Below are 9,103 nucleotides of genomic sequence, written 5' to 3'. Positions count from 1 at the left end.
GCCTGCCTCTGCCTCCCAAGCGCTGGGATTAAAGGCATGCGCCACCACACCTGGCCTATTATTTTTATTTTATGTGTATGCATGTATTGCCTGCATATAGGTAAGTGCACCTGTGTTGTGCAATGCCCAAGGAGGACAGAAGAGGCTGTCGGATACCCTGGAGTTATAGACAGTTGTTAGCTGCCATGTGGGTGCTGGGATTTGAACCCAGGTCTTCTACAAGAACAGCCAGTGTTCTTAAGTGCTGAGCCATCTCTCCAGCTCCCAAACATGACTTTTAAACTTCTGATCCTCCTGCTTCCACCTTTTGAGTTCTGGGGTTACAGACATCATTCGTAATTTTTTTGAAGTGCTGGGGATTGAACCCAGGGCTTCATTCTACTGTTAGGTCACAAATGCTGCTGCCTCACATACCTGTCTCTCACCTCCAGGTATTGCCACAAAGAGCTGACAGGCAACCTGCAATCACAAAGAGTCAGATCCTGCCCCTTCCCCTTGCCATCCAGAAATCAGAGGCAAAATGACTTTAGACACTTACTACAGATTAAGTATTAACTAAGCCTGCTGCCCTGTGGTGTGGGACTGTCCCTCTCCCTTGGAAACCTTTAAGTGTAGGAACCCCACTTTGACTGACAGGACTAAAGTCTTTCTTCCCACTGTGTTCTGTCTAAGGTGTTAAATTTTTTTCATAATTTATTTATTTTTATTTTTACAAGTCTTTTGATTGCCTGTATCCATACTGATAGGTGTATAGTGCCCACAGAAGGTGCTGGGAATCAAGCTTTGGTCCTCTGCAAGTGCTTTTAACCTGAGCCACCTATCTGGCCCAGATGTTAATCTCTTACCCTGAGGATAATTTGCCTCTGCACCTTTCTCTCAAACCTAATCCTTTTTTCCTCCCTGTTTTCCCCAAATTTAACATTTACCAACCCAACTACATCTCCAGCCCAACCCCTGTTTTTTGAACTGTGGGTTATAACTTCATAAAAGGCCCTCTAACTAGAGGGTGGAGAGATGGCTCAGTGGTTAAGAGCACTTCCTGCTCATGCAGAGGACCCAGGTTCAATTCCCAGCACCCACATGATGGCTATTAGCCATCCTTAACTCCAGTTCCAGGGGAATCCAAAACCATCTTTTGACCTCTGCTGCATTGCATGACATGGGTGTACTCACATACATGCAGGCAATACACACAAAAAGGTGCTCTAACTGAATGTGAGGTTGTGAAAATTTGGCAACAAATGTGCAACAACCAAAAATTATTTGAAAATCAAATGTGTAATAAATAATTCCAGGTGTTTGATGGGTTTGTTTACATGGCATGCATGAATTCCCTGTGGCCTTGGTTCTGAACACACAACCCTGAACATCACACAACTCATGCTGTCACCCAACAAAGGCCAATGCAGATGTGAGACTACTATATGTTATAAATTCAGGGTCTTTACAGCTCTTATAAAAACATAATTATTCAGCTGGAAAGATGGCTCAGCAGTTAAGAGCATTAATTGCTCTTGCAGAGGACCCTGATTTGTTTTCCAGCACCCACATGGTGGCTAATAGCCATGTAACTCCAGTTCTAGGAAATCTGACACCCTCTTCTGACCTCGGGCATTGCATGACATGGATACACCACCTACATCAATGCAATACACTCATACACATAAATTTTTTAAAAAGAAAATAAATAAAAATTTAAAAACATTAGGCCAGGCATGGTGGCTCATGCCTTTAATCCCAGCACTCAGGAGACAGAGGCAGGTGGATCTCTGAGTTCAAGGCCAGTCTGATCTACATAGTGAGTTCCAGGCCAGCTGGGGCTACAGGGAGATCCTCTCTCAAAAAGACCAAAACAAAAAAAAAAACATAAATCTTCAATTATAGAAAACAATAAATTTTTGTTATTTTGTTTTGTTTTGTTTTTTGAGGCAGGGTCTCATCATGTTGCACTGGCTGGCCTAGAATTGCCTATGCAGATCAGGCTGACCTTTTGCTCACAGAGATTCACCTGCCTCTGCCTCCTGAGTCCTGGGATTAAAGGTGTGTGTCATCATGCTTGACTCAAAACTTTTAACATTTTCTTACTATCATTCCTCAATACGTATCAAATTAATGTCTTGGGATTGCACTGTGTTAGAATGCTTTTGTTTGTTTGCTTGCTTGTTTGTTTGAGATAGGATCTCATATAGCTTCAGTCTTGAACTGGCTATGTAGCTGAGAATCACCTTGAACTCCTGATCCTCCTGCCTCCACCTCCTGACCATCACATCAAGTTTTAGGATGTTTCATTTAAAAAATTATTTTCTGCTCTTCCGTTTTGCGAACATCCGTGAAGTGGCACCTGCCAAAATGAAGTTCAATCCCTTTGTGACTTCTGACCGAAGCAAGAACCGGAATAGGCATTTCAATGCACCTTCGCACATTCGGAGGAAAATTATGTCCTCCCCTCTTTCTAAAGAGCTGAGACAGAAGTACAGTGTTCGATCTATGCCCATTCGAAAGGATGATGAAGCTCAGATTGTACGAGGGCACTGCAAAGGTCAGCAGATTGGCAAAGTGGTCCAAGTTTACAGGAAGAAATATGTCATCTAAAAGCTGGACCAAGACGGCAAAAAGATCCTGGAATGGATCGGAAAGGCGAATCTGGGCACGTAGGAAAGGAGAAGGGTAAATACAAGGAAGAAGGCACCGAGAAGACGCAGGACTGCAAGAGTCTTACCTAGGACTGTCATTAAAAACTGCCTAAGTGAAAAAAAAATTATTTTCTTTGAGCTGCTGACTTGAGTTTCATTTAAAAAAAAAAAAAAAGATGAATTTTCCAACAATTTCTGGAATGACCCTAAACAAACTTCTGCCATTTTGTACTACATATTTATGTGATGTGGGGTACTCAGCACTGACTAGTATAAAATCAAAATATTGGGTCCCAAGAGACAGCTCCATGGGTAAAGACTCTTGCCAAGCAAGCCTGACAACCTGAATTTGATTCTAGTAAAGAATCATGTAAAGGGGCCTGGAGAGATGGCTCAGAAGTTAAGAACACTGGTTGTTCTTGCCCAGGTTCAAATCCCAGAACCCACATGGCAGTTAACTGTCCGTAACTCCAGTCCCAGGGGATCCAACAGCCTCTTCTGACCTTGCACAACATGGGTGCACTTACCTACGTGCAGGCAATACACGCATACACATAAAATAAAAAATAATAAATTAAAAAAAAATTTTTTAAAGAATCATGTAAAGATGGAAGGTGAGAACCAATTCCACAAAAGTTGACCTGTCCTCTGGCATCCACATGTACACTGTGGCATGCATACCTACACATATCATATCATACATACACAGTAACAATGAATTTTTGAAAAAAATTAAAAATCAAAATAAACTATTGATCAACTCTGAAAAATGTTGACAATGGTCTACATCCTGCAGTATCAAATATTCAGTCAAAATTTAATTCTTAATAAAAAAGCACATCCATCTCATTACAATGCAAATTTTCTTTCATCTTTAGTAAGTAGTGAAATTGTATGTATTCCAAATAATTGGCATTTTGACATTTTATTTATTTTTATTTTATGTGTATGAGTGTTTTGCCTACATGTAAGTGCACCTGTGTTGCTCAATGCCCATGGAGGCTAGAAGAGGACGTCCAATCCCTGGAACTAGAGTTTCAAATGATTGCTGGCCATCATGTGGGTGCTGAGAACTGAACCCAGGTTCTCTTCCAGAGCAGTCAGTGCTCTTACCCACTAAACCAGTAATTGTTTTAAAATAAATGTCTTTATCCCAGCACTCTGGAGGCAGAAGCAGGCAGATCTCTGTGAGATTGAGGTCACCCTGGTCTACATAGCAAGTTCCAGGCCAGCCAGTGTTACATAGTGAGATCCTGTCTTAAAAAGAATGCTGGGTATCCCAGCCCTTGGGAGGCAGAGGCAGGCAGGTCTCTGTGAAATCAAGGCCAGCCTGGTCTACATTGCGAGTTCTAGGCCAGCTGTGGCTACAGGGAGACCCTGTCTCAAAAAGACCAAACCAAAAAAAAAAAATTAATAGCGTACCAAGAAAAAGGGCTAAGAGGGGCAGTGCGGGGCATAGCTAGGGGTAGAGGGTGTACATGCATGTAGAGGGCCCTGAATTCAATCCCTAACACAGAAAAGGGAAGGAGGAGCAAAGACTGTAAGCAAAAATTCAGAGTCATGCACAAAGTAGCCTTAAATGACAAATACAAGTGTGAAGAGATGTTTAACCTCATTGATCATTTGGGAAGTATATTCAGAGCTGTTCAAAGCACAAAGTGAGGCAAGATGGCTCAGCACGTAAAGGTGCTTATGGCCAAGCCTGACAACCTGAATTTGATCCCTGAGATACACATGGCAGAAGGAAAGAATCAACTCCTACAAGCTGACCTATGCACACACCCATGACACACCCAAGCACACACAAATACACAAATAATTGTAAAAGAGAGTCTTAAAACTATGAAGTGAAAGGACCTTGTTATGATCTTGTACCAATGCAGCTTTGAAAGGAAACTCCTTGGAAGAGATTGGCAAAATTTTAAAGTAAGAGTGGTAGTGCATGTTCATGATGCCAGGTGCTTGGGAAGCTGAGTCTAGGAAGTCAAGACCATCCTGAAGTAAGAAATATTCACAGTGATATTTTATATAATATTATCTATAGTAGAAAAAAAGCTAAATTATCTACCAGGTAGAAAATGTTAAATATGGGGCTGGAGAGATGGCTTAGTGGTTTAGAGCACTGACTGCTGCTGCAAGACTAGAGGCAGAAGGAATCTTTATCTACTCTTGGTGGAATGTAGACTGGTGATACAGCCACTGTGGAAATCAGTGAAGGTTTCTCAGAAAGCTCAAAGCAGAACTGCCATCTGACTCACTCTGCCCTAGGCGTACATACCTAAAGGACCCTGTGATAGAGATACCTGCACATCCATGTCCATTGCAGCTCTGTTCGCAGTAGCCAGGGTAAAGGATCAGCTTAGATGTCCATCAGCTGATGAATAATGGATGATGAAAATGTGATCTATATATGCAGGATGGAATTGTATTAGCTGGAAAACCCCTGCAATTTCCAGGAAAATGGATGGAACTGGAGACTACTACACTGAGTGAGGTAACCCAGGTGCAGAAAGACAAATGCTGTGTGTCCTCTCTGATCTGTAGATCCTATATTCTAATTTGGAGTTCTGCATTTAACTATGAGTGTCTGTCAAGCCCAGGAAACTAGAAAGAATAGGGGTAGGATGGGGAAGTGCCATAGTGTGTGTATCAGATACAGAGATAGGAAAGTAGAGGAGGCTTAAACAGGGGAAGGGTGGGGGCTGAGGGAAATGGGAGAGACGGTTCAAAAAAACTAAGGGTGCATGAAAAAAGCCATTTAGAAACCTACTTTATAAGCCAAACAATGTAACTTTAAAATTTAAAGCTGGAGAGATGGCTCAATGGTTAAGAGCACTGACTGCTCTTGCAAAGGACCCGGGTTCAAGTCCCAGCACCCACATGGCAGCTAACAACAGTTCTAGGGGATCCAACGCCCTCTTCTGTCCTTCTCGGGCATTGCACGACATGGGTGCACTTCCATACATGCAGGCAAAACACGCATACACATAAAATAAAAATAATAAATTTAAAAATTTTTAAAAAGAGAAGGTACTGCAGAGGACTCAAGTTCATTTCTGAACACCCACATAGTGCAGCTCACAATCACCTGTAACTCCAGCTTGAGGGAATCTGATTCCCTTTTCTGGCCTCTCAGGGTGCTGCACTCATACACACAAACACATACACAGACATACACATAATTAAAAATAAAAATAGCCAGTCATGGTGGCACACATCTTTAATCCCAGTACCTGGGAGGCAGAAACAGGTAAATCTCTGTGAGTTTAAGGTTAGCCCAATCTACATAGCAAGTTCAAGTCTAGCCAGGTCTACATAGTAAGTTCTAGGCCTGCCAGTGCTACCTAGTGAAACCCTGTCTCAAAAAACCAAAATAAATTATATAAATAAGATTTTTTTAAATCTTTTTAAAAAAAAGATTTATTTTTATTTATGTATATGTGTGTGCCATATGTATGAGTGCCTGAGAAGGCAAGAAATGGGTGTTGGACCTCCTGAAGCTAGAGGTTTAGGTAGTTGTGACCGAGTGCTAGGAATCAAACTCAGACCTCTACAATACCAGCTCTTAACTACTGAGCCATCTTTTCAGTCCCTAACATAGCTATTAAAAGTCAACACATAAAACCTGACATGGCAGAAACATCTATGATGCATAGTCATACACATGGAAAACAAGTCTCCTGGTGATAGGCAGAAGATTCCCTTTGTGTTTTTTAAGAAGTAAAAATATTTAAATCAAGTCCAAATCAAAGGAAAAAGTCTGGAAGGATACAGGCCCACCTGCTATAGAGAAGAGCAGTTGGCTGTACAGTAGGGCCATGTAGGGGCCAGAGAGTAGAACTTTAAGTGAGAGAGAGGAAGCATGGTGGTGTGTGCCTGCAAACTCAACACTCAGGTTACCTGAGCAATATAGTGAGACTCTAATTTAAAACATACAGGAAAGAAAATATCCAAAACTGATAAACCAAGAGGACAATGGCTTGTCCTTTTAAGGATATTTATTTTTTAGGATAATGAAAATATACCATTGTTTGACTTTGCCATTTAATTTATTTAATTTTATGTGTATATGTGTTTTTTTCTAAATAGATATAAGTACACCCACAGGTACAATCCCCTCGGAGGTCAGAAGAGGCCACTGGATTTTCTGGAACTGGAGTTACAGGTAACCACCCTGTGGGTGCTGTTAACTGAATCTGGATCCTCTGCAAGAGCAACCAGTGCTCTTACTGCTGAGCCATCTCTCCAGACCCTTGGTTACTACTTTATTTATTTATTGTTTGTTTGTTTGTTTGTTTGTTTTGCTTGGGTTTTTTTTTTTTTATCTTTTTGAGACAGGGTTTCCCTGTAGCCCCACCTGGCCTGAAACTCACTATGGAGACCAGTCTGGCCTTGAACTCATAGAGAGCCACCTGCCTGTGCCACCACACCAGGCTTTGCTTACTGCTTTTAGTACAGGCCTTACGTTCTATGAAGTTCATATAATTTGGGTCCATTAGAAATTCAAAAGGGTATGTGAGTTCAAGGCCCGCCTGGCCTACATAGCGAGTTCCAGGCCAGCTGGGGCTACAGGGAAACCCTGTCTCAAAAAGAAAAAAAAAAAAAGAAAAAAAAAAAAGGAAATTCAAAAGGGTAGTCAGGCAAGGAGGCTCATTCCTTTAATCTCAGCACTCTTTTTTTAATATTTTATTTATTATTTTTTTATTTTATTTTATTTTATGTGTATGCGTGTATTGCCTGCATGTAGGTAAGTGCACCCGTGTTGTGCAATGCCCGCGGAGGACAGAAGGACAGAAGAGGGTGTCGGATCCCCTGGAACTAGAGTTATGAACAGTTGTTAGCTGCCATGTGGGTGTTGGGATTCAAACCCGGGTCTTCTGCAAAAACAGCCAGTGTTCTTAACCACTGAGCCATCTCTCCAGCCCCTAATCCCAGCACTCTTGAGAGGCAGAAGCAGGTGGATCTTTGTGAGATTGAGGCCAGCCTGGTCTCTGTAGTGAGTTCCAGGCCAAGTGGGGCTACAAGGGGAGACCCTGTTTCATAAAGACAAAAAAAAAATTCAAATAATTTCTTGTCAGCACAAGATAAGCTCAGATTATTGTTTAATGGCCTGTAAAACAATTACAGGATTGTTTTGTATCTAAACCCAACAATTATATACTAACATTCATTTATTACAGTGCCTCTATAACACCTTAATTGTTGAGTTCAATAAGATCTTTGCTACAAGGGGAGACCCTGTTTCATAAAGACAAAAAAAAAATTCAAATAATTTCTTGTCAGCACAAGATAAGCTCAGATTATTGTTTAATGGCCTGTAAAACAATTACAGGATTGTTTTGTATCTAAACCCAACAATTATATACTAACATTCATTTATTACAGTGCCTCTATAACACCTTAATTGTTGAGTTCAATAAGATCTTTTGAAAAAGACTAGGCACCATGAGTACTCATGAGCCCACATGTTTAAAATTGACAAAAACCAGGACCAGCCTTATCAAAAGGCTGCAGGACGGGCAGGCGCCAGTCAAGCTTCACAGATCAAGCCATAAACAAGTTTTACGGGTAGAACTCCTGACCACCCTGAGGGCCCGATACCAGGAAATCAAGGGAAAAACATCTGTGCCTCTGAGGTCACCTCCCATTTAGCAATCCCACTTCCCCTTAGCCCCGACCCTTACCCCATATCTCTGCATACTTTTGAAATTATTGTGTGTGTGTTTGAATTAACCAATAACTGCTCTTCTGCTTCTGTACCCTGCTTCTGCTCTATAAAAACTGCCAAACCCCAACCTGGGGCGCGCAAGTCCTCCGAGGAGACTCTGTGCCCACAGGTACCTGTGTATCAAATAAACCTCTTGCTGTTGCAACCCGAAAGGCTGACTTGTCCTCAGTGGTCTCACTCTTACAAAGATGTGCTTGTTTTCCTGTGCCTGTGTTTCCTCATAGAGTTTATTTCCAGTTTTGTTAATTTTCCTGCAGATTAATGATTTTACTTTTTAGCTGAATACAATTCCATTGTATCATTGTGTCATATTTCTATTTCCTGTTCACCAGTTGATGGGAATCTAGATTGATTCTATTTCCTGGCTATTGTGAATGAAATGAGAATAAAGCAAAATGAGCAAAGGTATGGAGTCCTTTGGTTATGTGACCAGGGATGGTTAACTGTGTGTTAGGGTTTTTCTGATTTTAGCTTTTTGGGTGATCATTGTGGCTGCGCCAGTTTGCAATCGCTCAAACAGTGAATAAAGATCCTCCTTTTTCCACAACCTCACCTACATTTGTTTCTTCTTGATTTCTTGATGAAAGCCAGGCTGAGTGGAGTGAAGTAGAAACCCACAGTAGTTTTAATTGGTTTGTATCTGATTACTAACATTGAAACTTTACAAAAGTGTTAATTAGCCATTCTTATTTCTGCTTTGAGAAATCTTTGTTCAGATCAGTAGCCTATTTTTTGATTGGGT

General features: G+C 41.3%; 1 pseudogene; it reads left to right on the top strand.

Annotated features, from left to right (window-relative positions):
* Nucleotides 1-2,331: 2,331 nt before the first annotated feature.
* On the top strand, nucleotides 2,332-2,723 carry LOC115068049 (annotated as a pseudogene).
* Nucleotides 2,724-9,103: the final 6,380 nt, after the last annotated feature.

This window comes from Nannospalax galili, unplaced genomic scaffold (genome assembly GCF_000622305.1).
Source record: "Nannospalax galili isolate Female #2095 unplaced genomic scaffold, S.galili_v1.0 scaffold146, whole genome shotgun sequence".
Lineage (NCBI taxonomy): Eukaryota > Metazoa > Chordata > Mammalia > Rodentia > Spalacidae > Nannospalax > Nannospalax galili.
The sequence above is the reverse complement of the archived record's forward strand: the minus strand, read 5'-3'. Positions and strand labels throughout refer to the sequence as shown.